The 18,792-nt window shown below is 47.4% G+C and overlaps 1 long non-coding RNA gene across 2 annotated transcripts in view; it reads right to left on the reverse strand.

Annotated features, from left to right (window-relative positions):
• LOC144299981 (uncharacterized) overlaps positions 1–18,792 on the reverse strand; it is a 23,657-nt gene continuing 4,865 nt past the window's right edge. The window contains exons 2-7 of one of the 2 annotated variants that reach the window (XR_013366645.1): positions 12,094–12,346; positions 10,990–11,064; positions 9,752–9,911; positions 2,631–8,825; positions 358–657; positions 1–167 (exon numbers count right to left, since the gene is read on the reverse strand). This is a non-coding gene — a long non-coding RNA (uncharacterized LOC144299981). Of the gene's footprint in view, positions 168–357; positions 658–2,630; positions 8,826–9,751; positions 9,912–10,222; positions 10,872–10,989; positions 11,065–12,093; positions 12,347–18,792 lie in introns of those variants that run through there. The other variant, XR_013366644.1, reaches the window with a different exon arrangement.

Consider the following 18,792-nt stretch of genomic DNA (forward strand, 5'->3'; position numbering starts at 1 on the left):
GACCCGATTCGGGTTCTTCCTGGGTTGGCGGGGGTACTGGCTGTTGTTACTCCTGGGACTTCTCTGCAGGGTAGATCCCAGATCAGATAAATAAGGGAAGGTGGGGGTGCTTGGGAAACTTCCTTCCAGTGCCTTCCTTTCTTCTCATTTGAGAGTTGCCATTTGCTCTTTTGGATCAGACACAAAATGGAATATTAGCTTTGGCAGGGTTTTTTAGACTTACTGGAAACATAAGTCACACATCCCATTTCACAGACGGGAACATCTGGAACATTCCGTAGGACGCAGTTGGGCAACTGCTAAATTGGGCCCTGGATTGGGATGGGAAGATGGAAATGGGAAGCTACGGCTGTGTACCTTGTTCCTGGGCCTTTCTGCGGTGGGGTCCAGAGTAGCTGCCTTTATTCATCTATATCTTCAGGGCTTCCTTGTATTAGGCTCTCACTGTGCGCCAGGCACTGTATAAGCACTGGCTTCATTTAACCTTCAGGACAACCCCTGGGAAGGTGGTTCCCATTCTTCTCAGAGATAGGGAGCAAATGGCTTGCCCAAGGTCACATGGTAATTTCAGCAGACAAAAAATTTCAGAACCTTTTGTTCCCCTCACACCTGTGCTCTTACCCTCTTGCTCTCGACCTCTTCTGGGATGTCTGGGACCTAGAGGGATATTGAGAGGAGATGGACCTGATTGGGGTGCCATTCTGAGGTGACTTTGGCATCCCAGGGTTCCCTACCAGGGCTCGGATGCTGTCATGGTGGATGATGGTACAGGAACATTGTATCTGCATCAACGTTTTGTTAAGCAGCTGCTGCTCATTAAGGGCTCTTGCTCCTCTAATCCAATCAACCAATTCCCTGTAAAACCTTTATGGGAACAATCTGGATAAAATTCAACCTTCCATCTGCCTGGCCAGGGGCTTAGGGAGCTGCTGTGTCCTTCAGGTTCCTGGGACAAACAAACAGGTTCCTTCAGGTCTCTGGACCTCAGAGATAGGACACTGCATCTCACTCCTCACTCATCCTCACTGCCTTGTGGACCTCTTTCCCTCTTCCCTGCCTGCTGAGAGGGTTCACTCATCCAAAAATTAATTGAAATTACAAGGGCACTACAGTTTGACCCAGCAATTTCTCTGCCAGGGATTTATCCCACAGAGATTCTTGTGCTTGTGCCAAATGACAGGTGAATGAGGATGCGTCTTGCAGTATTGTGTGTGATAGCAAAAGGCTATCTCAATGTCTATCTGAAAGGATCCACCGTATGTGTATATTTATAGGACGACCATGTGCCAGAGAATGTTCTAAACACTTGACATAGATTGACTCATTTAATCCTCACAACTACCCCTTAAATTAGGTATTTAGGGACGCCTGGGTGGCTCAGTGGTCAAGCATCTGCCTTCGGTTCAGGATGTGATCCCAGGATTCTGGGATCGAGTCCCACATCGGTCTCCCCGCAGGGAGCCTGCTTCTCCCTCCTCCTATGTCTCTGCCTCTCTCTCTGTCTCTCTTGTGAATAAATCAATAAATAAAATCTTTTAAAAATTAGGTATTTGGGGATCCCTGGGTGGCGCAGCGGTTTGGCGCCTGCCTTTGGCCCAGGGCGCGATCCTGGAGCCCCGGGATCGAGTCCCACATCGGGCTCCCGGTGCATGGAGCCTGCTTCTCCCTCTGCCTGTGTCTCTGCCTCTCTCTCTCTCTCTGTGACTATCATAAATATATAAAAATTAAAAAAAAATTAGGTATTTAATTTTATTAACTCATTTATAGGTGAGGAAGCAGAGGACCACAGAGAACAAGTAACTTGCCTGAACTTCACAGAGATAGTAAACAGCAGTGCCACACAGTCCATTATCGTTTTTTTTTCTTGTAAAGGTTTTATTTATTTATTTGACAGAAAGTGAGAGAGAGCACAAGCTGCGGGAGCTGCAGGCAGAGGGAGAGGGAGAAGCAGAGGCAGGGCAGGCAGCATGATGTGGGGCTGCATCCCAGGACCCCAGGACCATGACCTGAGCCGAAGGCAGATGCTCAACCATCCGAGCCACCCAGGTGCCCTGGCAGTCCATATTCTACATCATATCACTGTGCGAATATAACTTCTCTTTATGTGCATGGAGAATTTCCAAAAAAGTGACACAAAAGAAGAAAATGAAGAATTAAAGGTGTGGAGTAGGAGGGCAACTCCCTTTTTACTGGGTTCCCCCCCCCCCTTTTTTTTTTTTACCATGTGCACATGTTAGTTTCATAATTTAGAGGACTTTCTGAGCCCCAGGCTCCAAAGCATGTTATTGCTAACCCTTACCTCAACCCTGGGGGTGGGTAATATCCTCATTTTACAGGTGAGGAGGCTGACCTCACTGCATGGCTGGCCAGCCACATGACTGGGAAATGACAAGAGGGGGTGGCTCTCAAGCCAGTGCGCATTCCACTAATTTATATTAGCCTCTTGGGCTTGCAAGTTTCAGAAGGAGGAAAAGCAAGGTTCAGAGGGTTAAAAGCCTGGACTCTGGGGCCAGCTTGCCTGTGTTCAAGTCCTGACTCAGCCACTCACCATCTGCGTGACCTTGGGCAAGTTACTTACTCTCTCTGAACCTCAGAGAGGTTTTCCTCTCTGGGAGGAGTAAATGACTTACCTCCACATCAAGTGCTTAGAACAGGGCCTTTCTCATAAGCACTCAAGGAACGTTAGGTATTTTTACATTATTGCCCGAATGTTGTCTTCCCCGATTTCAAGCTCAGAGCAGTTTCTCCTCCCAGCTGGTGTGTCCAGCTGCGGCCGCTCTGGTCCTCTCCCCGGAGGGCAAGGCCCAGCCGCCCTGTGCTCCAGCTTCTAGCAAAAGTCCTTGGGAATCGTTTCTCCTGGGTTAACCCGCTGTGGTGGCTGTGATCAGAACCGATCACATCGGCAGAGCCGTGGGGCTGGTGTGGCCCAGATCCAGGGCGAGGCTGCGACGGGCGGTCTCCTGGTTCGGGATGTTCCCAGCGCCTTCCCACCGCTTATGCTTGGAGGGAGAAGGGCCTCAAAATAGCTGTTGCTTCCCCAGCACGGCGCTAGGCCAGGGACAGGAATAGACATCTGGGGGTGGCCGCCTCAGCTTCCCTCAGGGGCCCTGGGGAGGGGGGCAGGAATAAGTGGAGGCCAGACTCCTCCCAACATGGGGACATTGTGCAGCTGTCAGTACGCAGTGACCTCCTGTGACGGTCCAGCCCATGGAAAATGTTGCCCTGGATGGGGCTGGCTGGTCAGCCAGGTCCCCAGCACTGACCAGATGATGGCTAGGGCCTGGGTTCCTAGACCAATAGGAAGTGTCCTTCAACACTGGCTCCTACAATTCTTTCTCGGCAGGTGGGGAAACTGAGGCTCGGGGAGACATTCACAAGCTTGAGACCACAAAGCAGGTTAGAAGCCAAGCTGACAGGAGAAGCAGGACTTGGGTGTTAAGAGGCAGTCTGTGTGGTGGTTAAAGGGTGAAAGGACTCAGATTGTCTAGGTCCAAATCTAGCCTCCAGTACCTAATGCCTACATGCTCTTGGGCCTCCGTCTCATTACCTGTAAAATGCACATCATAAGTGCCCGCCTCCTTTAGCGGTAGCAAAGATCGGACAAGTTAATACTTGCATGCTGTTATGATTATTATTGTTTTATCACCAGATTCCTATTCATTCCTAAGGCATTGGCTGAACGCCCGCCAGGTGCCAGGCACAGTGCTAGGCCTAGGTCCTGTAGCTCACAGCGCGGCAAGAAGAGACCAGTTAACATATCAGGGAGCCTGCCATGTGCCACTTACTGTGCTAGGCATTTTTACCGATGTCATCTCTATAGGTATTTCTCTATGAGAAGCCACTATCATGTTCTATTTTACAGATAAGGGGAGTGTGCTCAGAGAGGCAAAGTCACTTCTTCAGGGTCACATAGCCAGGAGGTAGCAGAGCCACGCTCTGAAACCCGAGATGCCAGCCCGCATAACGCATACAAGTAGCCATGGCCAGTCACTGTCTCTTTACTGGGGAGACAGACAAGTCAGACAGGTCGTTTTGTTGAGTGTTGGGCACATGGGGGGGGCTCCACTCTCCCAGCCTTGACAGTCCCGTATGACATGTGAGGTGGTCCCCAGCCCGCACTATCGAATTCCCTAGGGTTTCCATGGGTACTTGGTATATGCCAGACCTGTGCTAGGCTCTGAGAACATGAAGACTTTGTTCCTGCCCTGGAATTGCTCATGGTGCGGTGAAAGACAGGTTGCTAAAATGTCAACAGTAATTCAGAGGCAGCTACTGAGATGAGGGTAAGACGAGGTACCTAGAGGAGGTACTTAACTTAGTCTGGGAAGTCAGGGAAGGCTTCCTGGAGGAGGTGATGTCTGAGCTGAGGCCCAAAGGCCAAAAAGAGCCAGGACAAGAGAAAGGGAGTAGGAAAGAGTGTTCTAGATAGATGGACAGCTTGTGGTAGTGCTGGGTTAGAGGAAATGTGAGTCGCGGGGGGGTGCTGGAGGTGTGGGTAAGGGACACCAGAGCTCTAGGGAGAGATGGGGTCGGGTCATGCAGGGCCTTGCTGCCCACGCTAATGGGCTTGGCTGCTATCTGGAAAGCTGAGAGAATGTGCTTGGGGGCTAAAAGTTTCCCTCTGACTTTGGAGGAGGGTGATCCTCAAGAGGCTGCACTGAAGGAGGGGAGCCGGTGAGGAGGTGGCTGCCTGGAAGGAGAAGAGAGACTTGGCCTAGGGTGCTGGAGGTGGGTGTGGACAGCAACGGGTGGCTTCGTGAAGTTTTTAGATGTAGAATTGGTTATGGATTGCTGTGTAATGAATCACTCCCCCAAACTTGGTGGCTTAAAACAACTTATTTTTTTTATGATTCTGTGGGGGTGACAGGGCAGTTCTGCTTCATGTGGTGTCAGCTGGGGGCGCCGGGATGGCAGAGGGCTCCCAAATGGCCTTACCCGCATGGCTGGCAGAGGCTGGGAGTTCAGCTGGGGCTGCTGGCTGGGGGCGAGGGGCCTCAGCTCACCTCCAGGCAGCCTCTCCATGGGGCTCGCACTTCTCCCAGAGTAGCAGGTGGCTTCTGACAAGCAGACTTTGCCAGGCTTTTTAAGGGCTGGGCTCAAAGTCTCAGATTGTTACTTCTGCTGCGTCCTGTTGGTGAAAACCAGCCCTAAGACCCGCCTGATTCAAGGGTTGGGGGAAACATCGCTTCTTTCTCTCTCCCTCCACCTCCTCCTCCTCCTCTTTCCTTCACCTCCTCCTCTCTTCCTGCTCTTGCTCCTCCTCCTCGTTCTTCTGTACAATTTAGTGGGATTTAGTGCATTCACAATGTTTTGCAACCAACCTCTCTCCTTAATTTCAACTTTTTAATCACCTCATGAGAACCCTACATACCTATTATGCCATCACTACTCCCCATCTCCCTCTCCCCAGTCTCTGGCAACCTGTTTTCTCTCCCTATGGATTTACCTATTCTGGATATGTCATACAAAAGGAATCCTATAAATGAGACCTTTTGTGTCCGGCTTCTTTCACTTAGCATCATGTTTTTAAGGTTCATCCAAGTTGTATGCATGGGTACTTCTTCCTTTTTATGGCTAAATAATATTCCATTGTATGGATAGAGCGTAATTTGTTTATTCATTCACCAGTTGATAGACATTTGGGTTGTTCCTACCATATCACAAATCATGGTGCTATGAACATCTAAATAAGTATCCGTTTGAGTTTTTTGTTTTATATTCTTTTGGGTATTCTTTTTATTAAAGCCATTCTAGGGTGTCTGCATGGCTCAGTCAGTTAAGTGTCTGTCTCCAGCTCAGGTCATGATTCCAGGGTCCTGGGATTGAGCCCTGCATTACATCCGGCTCCCTGCACAGTGGGAAGCCTGCCTGCTTCTCCCTCCTCCTCTCCCTGCTGCTCCCCCTGCTTGTGATCTCTCTCTGTCAAATAAATAAATAAAATCTTAAAAAAAAAATCCTAGAAGATGTGAGGTAGTATCTCATTATGGTTTTGATTTTGAGGTGTCCTTCACTTTTTCTTTTTTAAAAATCTATTTTAGGATGCTGGGTGGCTCAGCGGTTGAGCGTCTGCTTTTGGCTCAGGGCATGATCCCGGGTCTGGGGATTGATTCCCACATCTGGCTACCTGTGGGGGAGCTTGCTTCTCCCTCTGCCTATGTCTCTGCCTCCATCTCTCTGTGTCTCTCATGAATAATTTTTTAAAAATTTTATTTCTTTAAGTAAGCTTCATGTCTAATATGGGGCTTGAACTCACGACCCTGAGATTGAGAGTCACATTCCGTGCCAACTAAGCCAGTCAGGTGCCCCTTTTGACTTTCTTGATAATGTTCTTTGATGGACAGATTTTTACTTTTCATCCTATTTATCTATTTTTCTTTTGTTCCTTGTGCTTTTGGTGTCAAGTCTAAGAATCTGTTGCCAACTCTAAGGTCATAAATATTTTTTTTACTTGAAAAATTTTTTAAAGATTTTACTTATTTATTCATGGAGACACACAGAGAGAGAGGCAGAGACACAGGCAGAGGGAGAAGCAGGCTCCTTGCAGGGAGCCCGACGCTGGACTGGATCCCGGGTCTCCAGGATCACGCCCCGGGCTGAAGGCGGCGCTAAACCTCTGAGCCACCCGGGCTGCTCTAAGGTCATAAATATTTACCCTTATGTTTTCTTCTACTTGTTTTGTAGTTTTAGCTCTTTCATTTAGGTCTTTGATCCATTGAGTTAATTTTTGTCTATGAAGGGAGGTAGGAGTCTAACTTCATTCTTTTGCATGTGGTTCATTCAGCTCCATCTCTTGACTAGAGGTCAGCATGCCCTTTCAGCCAGGGGAAGGGATTGTTAGGGTTTATCTTTGGAGACAGTTTTGGTGATGAGGCATTATTCCCATTTTTTTTGGATGAGGACACTAGAGCTTACAGAGGTGAAGCCTCTTGCCCAAGATCACATGAGATGGAATTTGGATTCTAACTCTGGCTTATAGGAAGAGAGCAGGCTGAGGAATGGACCACTCTTTCACTTGGCTTGGCCTAGACTCAGGTCTGGTGATCCCTGAGGGCAGGGGCAAGGCAGTCCAGCCTGTGCCGGAGGACAGGAGGACCTTATTTGTGGGTGTGTGGGAGCCCAAGGCCAAGGAAGTTATGGATTTAGGAATGGGGGTGAGGAATGAGAGGAGTCCCTGGTCTCCACCAGTCATGGAGGCAACTGCCTAGGGGAGGTACAGCAGCAGATTAACAGCAGGCAGGCAGCCCAGCTGGAGCCCTTTCCCAGCGACAGACCCAGAGAGAAAAACACAGTTCTGCTCGGACCAAACTAGTCTGAAGGGAGAAGAGGAGGGGCCACACCTGTCAGAACCGCTTTAGAACATGCTTCTCGGCGTCCCAGCTGGGAAGATCCTGGGAGGACCTCCTGCGTCTCCTCCCTACCTCCACGTGTCCGCCCCACATCCCTCTGACCTGTTCTGTCCTTCTGCTCCATCTGAAACTGGCCTCTTTGCTCTTCTTCCACTGTTAAGCAACCTAGTTGCCTCAGGGCCTTTGCACTCATTGCTCCCTCCATCTGGAACCTTCTGCCTCCTGCACTTCCCATGGCTGGTGTCTTATCGTGTTTCAGCTCAAATTTTACCTCTCTAGAGTGTTCTTCCCTGAATGGATTGCCCTATTTCATGCTGTCCTCATGAGCCAGCACAGTGGAGCCAGATGGCTTGGGTTTGAATCTCAGTCCCACTGCCTCCTAGCTGTGCAGCGTTGGGCAGGTTAAGTGCCGGTTTCCACAGCTGTAAAATGGGGGTGGTGATAATCTCCCTGACCTCATAGGATTGTGACAAAGATGACATTTATTTAACACCTGCTAACAATGCTTGGCCCCTATTAGGTGCTTTACAAATGTTCACTATTGTGCCTAGAGCACTGGTCCCATCTGGAAATTATCCTGATGAGGTGTTTATTCAGGTTTTTCATTTCCCCCTGTTGGAATGCAAGTTCCCTAAAGATGGTGGGTTCATCCTTGTTGTTCACTGGCGTGTCCCCCAGGGCCTAGAACAATGTCTGGCTCACAGGAATAAACACTGGCTGAATAATCAAGTGAATGAATTAACGGGGCTCCTAGATTATCCTGCTTGCAGCCCTCCAGACATGCCATGCTTGCCCTTATTTCCTGACGTTTGCATTTGCTATTCCCTCTGCCCAGATCCATTCCCTAGAGGGAGGAAAGGGAAAATGAAGGAAGGATTGCCCCGTGGCAGCTCTCTTTTTTTAAAAAAAGATTTTCTTGGGGCACCTGGGTGGCTCAGTTGGTTGAGTGTCTGCCTTAAGCTGGGATCATGATCCTAGGGTCTGGGTTCAAGCCCGTGTCGGGTTTTCTGCTTAGTGGGGAGCTTGCTTCTCCCTCTCCCTCTGCCCCTCCTCTTGCTTATGTTCTGTGTGTGTGTGTGTGTGTGTGTGTGTGTGTGTCTGGCAAATAAAGAAAATCTTTTTTTTTTAAGATTTTATTTATTCATGAGAGAGAGAGACAGAGAGAAAGAGAGAGAGAGAGAGAGAAGCAGAGACATAGGGATAGAGGAATAAGCAGACTCCATGGGAGCCTGATGTGGGACTCAATCCCCTGATTCCAGGATCACGCCCTGAGTCAAAGGCAGACGCTCAACCACTGAGCCACCCAGGCATCCCTAAATAAAGAAAATCTTAAAAAAAAAAAAAAAAAGATTTTCTTTATTTATAAGAGAGAGTGCAAGTGGGGAGAGGGGCAGAGGAGAGAGAGAATCTCAAGCCGACTGTGGGCTGTCGGGGAGTCCAATGAGCGGCTTGGCCTCACAACTGAGGTCATGACTTGAGCTGAAATCAAGAGTTAGACACTTAATCAACTGAGCCATCCAGGCACCCCTGCCCAGGTCTCTTTCTTACTCCCTTCCTCACTGCCTCTTGCACCAGGCACTGGGAGAGAACAACGAGGGAGAATCTAGACTCTCTAGGACTATGATCACCTGTTAGCACCCCCTTGTCTGCAACTGAGGAGTCAGAGGCCCAGAGAGGAGAAAAGATACAGCCAAGATCATATAATGAGTCAAAGGCAATGTTCTCCCCAGTAGACCTGACATGTCTCATCTGGAGGCTGTCTCCAATGTCCACGCTGGCTGTGCCTCCCTGCGTGGGGCCTGGAGGGAGGCAGTGGGTGAGGGGCTGAGCCCTGCCTGGGATGACTGCCCTCCATCCGGCCCAGCTGAGGCAGGGCCAGGGCAGCTGGACCTTCTGAATGCACATGCTTCTGCCTTAGACTGACTTGAACCAGGCTCCTGACACTTCTACTTATTCACCAAGTAGCTTTGGGCTCTTTGAGCCTCAGTTTACCCCCTTGTAAGATAAGGAGATGGAAGCCTACCACCTCACCCCTCCTCAGGGTTGCTGGGAAGATTCCTATTAAAAGTTCTCATGCATTGGGATGCCTGGATGGCTCAGCGGTTGAGCTCTGCCTTCAGCTCAGGGTTCTGGGATCGAGTCCCACGTCAGGCTCCCTCATGGAGCCTGCTTCTCCCTCTGCCTCTCTCTGTGTGTCTCTCATGAATAAATAATATCTTTAAAAAATTTTCATGCACTGAGTTCTTATTCTCACCTATCCTGTGGGGGCAGGTATGAGTTTTAGCCCCGTTTTCCAGGTAAGGAAACAGGCTCGAGTGGGGGAAAAAGTGACTGGCCCGAGATTGCACAGCCAGCATGAGGTAGAGGAGGGATTGAAACCCAGGCAGGCTGACTTCGGAACTCACATTCTTAGCCATATGCTGCAGCACCGGGCACGCAGTAGGCGCTCAACAGATGGGAACCCTAGGAAGACCTTGCTTTCCTGTCAGCACCGGCAGCATCGTCTAGGACAACAGCTCCTCGCTGCAAACCACATCTTTTGTTGGTTTCCTTCCCCTCCAATCCCTGCTTGGAGACACAAGCCCTCTCAGCAACCTCTGTCTGATGGATTTTCGGATTATCCCCACCTTGATTAGTTCCAGAGCCTCGCAGCAGAAACAGGAGTTATTTTGGGGGCCTGATGGCTGCCTCTGACCTCCCACCACCCTCCCCCAGTTGCAGACACCTCTCCTGCCAACTGCAGGGTTCATTAGGTACTGTTTGGCTGCTCGCTGTCCGCTCTCCCCTGCCACCCCCACCACCACGACAGCTCAGCTCTCATCTCTGACTCCAGCCCCGACACCTGTTCCCCTCTCCTTTCCTCCCCTGCCCCACAGCCCTCCCTGCCTTCCCACTATTTTGTGTGTGGTGAGGGATGCTGACTCTTTCCTAATCCTTGGCCCCTGACTCTGCCTCATAGCAGTGACCCTCCCTACAGTTTTAGGATTTTTCCAGACTTGAGCAAAATATCACACAACATTTGGACACAAATATTTTTGGCTGGTGATCTGACTCCCTGTTCCTGTTGGAATTCATTCCCCAGTGTCATTTAGCTTGGGTGGGAGTGGCTCAAACATTCCCAAGGGTAAAATATCTGGGATGCATGTCTTGCCACAACTAATAAAAAATTCCCAAGGGAATGCAAGACACCCCCTCCCCGCCGCCACCGTGTTATGTCACAGTGCGTGGGGCTGACGTCACAGGACGGGGCGTGGGCTCTGCTGTATCTGTCTGTTCTCTCTGCTTCTGGCTCTCTCTTCTAGCTCTGCGCTCTGCCAGGGCCGCCCGCAGGCCTTGCTTGCTTTTCAAAAATAACTCTTGAGTCTCGCTGAGGTGGGGGGCTGCTTCCTTGGTGTCCCAGGCTGTGTGTTAATCCTTCCAACGCAAGACTTCCTGAAGCCAACTCTGGGCTGGGCTGGGGAGCTGGGTATCAGTTGTCTGACTGAAGTAGTTCAGCTGCTGACATCTTGTTTTAGCACCCATAGCCTTCAAGGAAGTAGGGCAAATGAGTCCTTCCTGGTGCCCACCAAGCCATTCATTCATTCATTCATTCATTCATTCATTCAACAAGCATCCGTCTGTACCCATTGCCTGCAGAACACACCTCTGGGTGGCCTCTGTTGCTTTTCCATGTGTTTCTGAGTGATCTCCTTGGTCCTCTTTGAATTTCTATGTCCTTCTGTAAAGTAGGGGGATTTTAATTAGGGTGGCCAGTTAGTCCCAGAAGGAAACAGATGGCATGCTCAAATTGGATAACTTGAGGGAGGCTGAATAAAGGGACCATTGCGGTGTCAGCAAGGTATTGGGGAATCACAAGGGATAGTGCGTTCCCAGGCTAGTTACAGTGGGAGAGCTCTTAACCTGCCTAAGCCTGGCTGCCAAGGGAGTAGTTTCACTGCTCCAAAGGGGTTGTATGTAGAGAACCACCTTGAAGGAGAAGCTGTGACCTTCTGTTGAAGAACGGAGTCAGCCTGAGGTGCCCTGTGTGGAGGGAGCCGACAAAGGACTCTCCTGACCTCACTCTTCCTACTCCCGTATGTCCCCAGGAGCTCGCCACTGGCCAAACCCGATTAAAAGCCAAAGGATAGGGATCCCTGGGTGGCACAGCGGTTTGGCGCCTGCCTTTGGCCCAGGGCGCGATCCTGGAGACCTGGGATTGAATCCCACGTCGGGCTCCCGGTGCATGGAGCCTGCTTCTCCCTCTGCCTCTCTTTCTCTTTTTCTCTCTCTGTGACTATCATAAATAAATAAAAATTAAAAAAAAAAAAGCCAAAGGATAGAGAAGACTGTTGAGTCTGAACAGATCAGTCTCCTTGGGCACAGAGCCAGGTGGAAAAGGGTGGAAGTAGTTCCAGACAGATAAATGGAAGATATTCAGTTTCTCACCTAGCAGCAGTCCTATTAGGTCACATGGATAAATGCTCAGAAATGTTAGCTCTTAACATTAGTGCTTGTATTGTTCATTGATGCATGACAAATTACCCCAAAACTCAGTGGTTTAAAACTTTATGAACAGGTCACCTGGGTGGTTCAGAGCATCTGCCTTTGGCTCAGGTCGTGATCCTGAGGTCCTGGGATCGAGTCCTGCATCGGGCTCCCTAGAGGGAGCCTGCTTCTCCCTCTGCCTACGTCTCTGCCTTTCTCTCTCATGAATAAATACATAAGATCTTTTTTAAAAAATAAATAAAACCTTATGAACATGTCTTACCTCACACAGTTGCTGTGGGTCAAGAATTAGGAGCAGCTCAGCTGGGTGGTTTTGACTCATGGTCCCCCCTGAGGTTGCAGTCAAGCTGTTGGCCAGCCATCTGAAGGCTGGACTGGGAATGAAAGATCCAGCTGGCTCACTTCCGTGGCTGGCACGCTGGTGCTGGCTGTTGGCAGAAACCCTCAGTTCCTCGCCGTCCAGACCTCTCCATAGGGCTGCTTGAAAATCCTCATGACTTGGTGGCTGGCTTCCCCTAAAAAGAGTGATCCAAGAGCAGAAGGCTCAATGAGTTTTCTGACCTAGTCTCAAAAACTACAGACCATCATTTGGACAATATCCTGTGGATTACACAGGTTGGCCTATTATTCAATGTGAAGGGGACTCCACGGGGGCAGGAATCATTGGAGTCCTTCTTAGAGGTTGGCTACCACAGTTCATTAATACTCATTTAATCCTTCCAAAAATCCTTTAAGCTTATCTGACAAAACAAAACAAAACCCCAACAAACATGGGGTGCCTGGCTGGCTCAGGTGGTGGAGCATGAGACTCTTGATCTCAGGATCGTGTTTGAGCCCTGCATCCGATGTGAGGCCTACTTAAAAAAGAAACAAACAAGAAACAAAAAAACCCCAAAAATCCTATGAGGGAAGTATTATTGTTATTACTATTGTCATTTTTCTGTTGGGGAAACAGAAGCATAGAAAAGTGAAATAATGTGCCCAGGATTATGCAGCTAGTCAGTAGCAAAGCCAGGAATTCAACCCAGGTGGTCTTTTCTTTTAAGATTTATTTTATTTATTTATTTTTAAAGATTTTATTTATTTATTCATGAGAGACACACAGAGAGAGGCAGACATAGGCTCCCTGAGGGAAGCCCAATGTGGGACCAGATCCCAGGTCTCTGGAACCATGCCCTGAGCCGAAGGCAGCTGCTCAACCACTGAGCCACCCAGGTGTCCCTAAAGATTTGTTTATTTTAGAGAGAGAAGGAGGGCAGTGGGGAAGGGTGGAGGGAGAGGGAGAGAGAGAGTCTGAAGCTGACTCTGTGCTGAGCGCAGGGCATGACCTGGGACCACAGCCTGAGCCAAAACCCACAGTTGGATGCTTAACCAACTGCACCATCCACATGCCCCGACCCAGGTGGTCTTAAAAAAAAAAATCAATTTTATTGGGGTATAATTTACACACAATTAAAAACACTAATGGAGCTATAGAACATTTTTCTTCCCCTCTAAATTTTCCCTTGTGCCCCTTTGCTATTGTTCTTCCTGGGCTGTGCTCCAGGCAATCACTCATCTGCTGTCACTATAGACAGTTTTGTCTCTTTAGAACTTCATATAAGTGAAACCATACTGGGCCCCTGGGTGGCTCAGTCAGTTGGGCATCTGCCTTTGGCTCAGGTCATGACTTCAGGGTCCTGGGATTTAGTCCCGTGTTGGGCTCCTGGCTTGGCAGGGAGCCTGCTTCTGTCTGCCTCTGCCCCTCCCCCTGCTCATGCTCTCTCTCTCTCTCTCTCTCAAATAAATAAATAAAATATTTAAAGAAAAACGAAACCATACATTATGTTCCCTTTTATGACTGGCTACTTTTGTTGCACAAAAATGTTTGCAAGTTTTATCTATATTGTTAATGCATTGGCAATTTTTCTTTCTTTTTTTTTTAAGATTTTATTTATTTATTCATGAGAGACACAGAGAGAGAGAGAGAGGCAGAGACACAGGCAGAGGGAGAAGCAGGCTCCATGCAGGGAGCCTGACGTGGGATTCGATCCCAGGTCTCTAGGACCAGGCCCTGGGCCGAAGGCGGTGCTAAACCGCTGAGCCACCAGGGCTGCCCCAATTTTTTTCCTTTTTTATTGCTGAGTAGTATTCTGCATAGATATACAGCAGAAGTCCCTGATCCATTTCTCCTGTTCAGTGACATTTGGGTTGTTTCCAGTTTGGAGCTATTATGAAGAAAGCTGGTATGAACTGCATGTAAAAGTCTCTGTGTGGACGTGTTTCATATATCTCAGGTAAAAAGCTAGTGGAATTGCTAGATCAAATGGTAAGTGTATATTTACCTTCATAAGAAATTGCCAAAATTTTCTAATGTAATTGTACCATTTTACATTCCCACTAGGAGAGGATGTGAGTTCCAGCTATTCCATATCCCCACCAACATTTTGTATCAGCAGTCTTATTAATTTTGTTAATGTGTATATCTTATTGTGGTTTCAATTTGTACTTCCCTGTCAACTAAAGATATTGAGCATCTTTTTAGTGCATATTGGCCATTTGTCCTTTTTGGGATGTATTTGTTTGATTCTTTTGCCTTTGTTTTATTGGGTTATTTGTCTTCTCATTATTTAGTTGTAAGAGTCCTTTATTTTGGATATAATTTCTTTGCGAGACACACATACACAACACACATACATATACATAAAATGAATATTTTCTGTAAGCTTGTGGCTTACAGTTTCATTTTGTAATAGTATGTTTTGAAGAACAGAAGTTTAAAATTTTGATGAAATCTTATCAATTAATTGCTTCTATTAGTTGTGCTTTTGTGTGTCCTAAGAAATTTTGCCTACCCTTAGGCCATAAAGGTTTTCTCTTATGCTTTTTTCTACAAGTTTCATAGTTTTGGTCTTTGCATTTAGGTCTCTGATCCATTTGGAATGAGTTTTTGATATGGTGTGGGGTAGGGGGTCACAGTTCATTTCTTCTTCTGCACAGACATGTTCTAGTGCCAGTTTCCTTTCTTCACTGAATCATCTTGGCACCTTTCACAAAATCAATTGATTGGATGCACATGGATTTTTGAACTTTATTCTGTTTTATTGGTCTATATGTCTATCCTTAAGCTAATACCACACTGTCTTCTTTTTTTTTTTAATTTTTATTTATTTATGATAGTCACACAGAGAGAGAGAGAGAGAGAGGCGCAAAGACATAGGCAGAGGGAGAAGCAGGCTCCATGCACCGGGAGCCCGATGTGGGATTCGATCCCGGGTCTCCAGGATTGCGCCCTGGGCCAAAGACAGGCACTAAACCGCTGCGCCACCCAGGGATCCCCCACACTGTCTTAATTACTGCAGATTTATACTAATTCTTGAAATCAAGTAGCATTAAGTGCTGCAACTTAGTTCCTGTTTTTCTTTATTTGTTGTTTAAAGGTTTTTTTTATTTATTTACTGAGATATACATATAGAGAGAGTGAGAGCATGAACGGGGGAAGAGGGAGAGGGAGAAGCAGGCTCCCCACTAAGCAGGGAGCCCGATGTGGGGCTCCATCCAGGACCCTGGGATCGTGACCTGAACCAAAGGCAAATGCTTAACCAACTGAACCACCCACGTGCCCCTGTTCCTGTTTTTCAAAATTGTTTTGTCCCTTCTAGTTTGTTTGCATTTCCACGTACATTTTAGAATCTATTTAATAATTTCTACAATAGAAAAAAAAACTGCTGAAATTTTGATTAGGATTGCACTGAATCTATAGAATCAGTATGGGGGAAAAAAAGAATCAGTATGAGGAGAAGGGACATTTTATACATGAATGTGGTATATCTCTCCATTTTTTTAGGTTTTTCATTTCTCTCAGTAAGATTTTACAGTTTTCAGTGTACAAATCTTGCACGTGTTTTATTAACTGTATCCCTAAATATGTTACATTTTTTGATGCTATTGGAAATGTTTTCATACATTTAACTTCCCAATTATTCATTGCTAGTATAGAGAAATGCATTTTTATATATTGACCTTGTATCCTTCTATCTTGTTAAATGAGATTTTAATAGTTTTGTTTTGTAAATTCCTAGGATGTTTTACATGCATAATCATGCCATCTGCAAATAAACACAATTTAACTTCAACCTTCCCCATTTTTTTTCTTCCTTTGTCCTGGCTAGGACTTCCAGTCCAATGTTGCATAGAAGTAGTGAGAGCAGATATTTTTGCCTTGTTCCTAATCTTAGGGGTAAGAGTATTTAGATTTACAGCATATGTTAGCTGTAGGTATTTTGTCTTAAAGATTTTTTTAAATTTAAATTTCTTTTATTTATTTTTAAAAGATTTTATTTACCCATTTTATTTTTATTTATTTTTTAAAGGATTGATTTATTTATTCATGAGAGAGGCAGAGAGAAGCAAAGGGAGAAGGAGGCTCCCCGCGGGGAGATTGATGCAGGGCTCCATCCTGAGATCCCGGGATCATGACCTGAGCCAAAGGCAGACGCTCAACCACTGAGCCACCCAGGCATATCTTATCCATTTTAGAGAGACAGAGAAAGAGAGAGTGTGAGCAGAGGGAGGGGCAGAGGGAGAGAATCTTTAACCCAACTTGTCGCTGAGTGTGGAGCCCGACGTGGGGCCCAATCCCATGACCAATGAGATAATGACCCGAGCTGAGACCAAGAATCAGACACCCAACCAACTGAGCCACCCAGGCTCTGGCTTCATGGCTTGAACTCATGACCCAAACAAAGATCAAGAGTCGCATGTTCTACTGACTGAGCCAGTCAGGTGCCCCAGCTATAGGTATTTTGAAGCTGCCCTTCAAAAGGTTGAAGAAATTTTCTTTATTTTGGCGCTGCTCTAGTTTGTTTTTGTTTTTAAACCATTCATGGGTATTAATTTTATCAAATGTTTTCTCGCATCAATTGACATGATCATGAAGAGAACCAAGATATATCCTTTATAAAAAAATTGGGGTGAGATTCACATAACATACATTTTTAAAGTGAGCAGTTCAGTGGCGTTGCCCAACCACCACCTCTATCCAGCTCCAAAATCTTTATCACCCCAAAAGGAAACCCTCTACCCATTAAGAGGTTACTTCCCATTCTCCATCCTCACAGCTCCTGGCAACCATCAATTTGCATTCCATCTCTATGGATTTACCTATTCTGAACACTTTGTATAAATGGGATTGTGACCTTTCATGTCTAGCTTCTTTTACTTAGCATAACATTTTTGAGGTCGATTGACACTGCAGCATGTATATGTATTTTATTCCTTTTTATGGCTGAATAATGTTTCATTGTATGGAAAGACCACAATTCCTTAACCCAGATATATTCTGAACCGCTATTCTATGCTGTCCTATGTTCCAGGTGCTGTCTTTAGATCTACAGATACAGCACAGAACAGAGGAGAACTGGCTTTGCCCAAGTGGAACTAAAGTCTCTTCTGGAACTTAGTATGCTCTCTGGTGATTGTCTACATCCATTTCTGATCCCACTGGAGGCCCTGTATGTTCTGGCTCATTCATCTCCATAGCCCCAGTGTTTAGCCCACTGCTCTTAGCTGACTAGATAGGTATTAATCTGGGAAGGCTTCATAGAGGAAGCAGCTTTTGAACGGAGCCTGGAAGTTTGAGGAAGTGAGCAGTTTCCTTTAGTCCACAGTGATTAACAATAATAACCATCACTTGTCAAGCCCATATTATGTGCCACATACCAATGTGCCACATACCATAATGAACATGTTAACTCCCCAGGGGCAGCCAGCTAGTGAGGGGCAGAGGAAAGTCTGGATTTGAACCAAGACCCATACCCATAATGACTGCTTTGTACTGACTACCCTGAGACCTGGTTCCAGATTGGGGTTGGGGTTTTTTCTTCTCGGTATTCTCTCTCCCCTTTCTTCTGGGGACATCTGGATACGACTAGTGAATGACGGGCAAAGCCTGGATTTGGGGCAACCCATGACCTGGGAAGGACTCTTCAGCTCCTACCTTTCTGGGTCCTTTGGACTTAGCTGAGACCCAGGCCTCTATGGGACCCTCTGTCCTTTGCAGCACCCTTGCCTCCTTCATCCTCCCTATTCCTCCTCCCTTAGCCCCTCTAGCTCATTGGGCTGTGCTGGAGTCTGTGGGGAAAGGAGAAGGATTTCGGCTAAATATAAACCAGGCTGTTCCAGTTTCCAAATAGAACAAAGGAGCAGGGTGTTAAGTTGATTTTTATAAATAAAGAGAGAGGGAGTGAGAGAATATTTTTTCGAGATGTTTAATAAAATCGCCTGTGAGAGGCAGGAAAATCACTGGGCTGCAGTGGGAGGGTTTGGAGGAGGAAGGGGGTGAGAGAGAGGGTGGGAAGTGCTTCCTCCTTCCTGCTGTGATCCTTGTCAGTGTCCTTGTCCTTTTCCTGGGACCAGGGAGAGATGGTGGGGCAGAGGAGGCCGAGAGGCAGGGGCGGGACATGAGGGTCCCTGGGAGGAGGAGGAGGAGGAGAAGAAGGCTCATAATCCTAACAGCTCCTGCATATGGAGCACCCACTGTATTCCAGGTCCTGGGCTAGATGTATGCATCATCTCACCAAATGCGCACAAGCGCACAGGGAGCTAGGATTCTCGTCATTGGGCGCTCTGTGATCTAGCCCCTGCCTACCTCTCTGACCTCATCTCCTTGCTCTCTCCCCCTGGCTCACTTCACCCCCACCATGCCAGCTCCAATGCCAAACTCATTCCTTTCTAAGGCCATGTGCTGATGCTTCCGTCTGCTTCAAGGAGCCAGCTCCTTCCCATCATTCAGAAGAAGCAACACCACTTTTTCCTGACCACCTTATCTAAGGGAGAGCTCACCCTGGCCCCCACGCCACTGGGGTGCACGTTGCCTGGTTTCATTTGCTTTATTCACATACCACTTCTGAAATTATTTGCTTATGTCTCTGCTCCACCTCTACCGAAATGAAAATAGGGCTCGCAGAGAGGGAGTTGACTC

This window comes from Canis aureus, chromosome 27, assembly GCF_053574225.1.
Source record: "Canis aureus isolate CA01 chromosome 27, VMU_Caureus_v.1.0, whole genome shotgun sequence".
Classification (NCBI taxonomy): domain Eukaryota; kingdom Metazoa; phylum Chordata; class Mammalia; order Carnivora; family Canidae; genus Canis; species Canis aureus.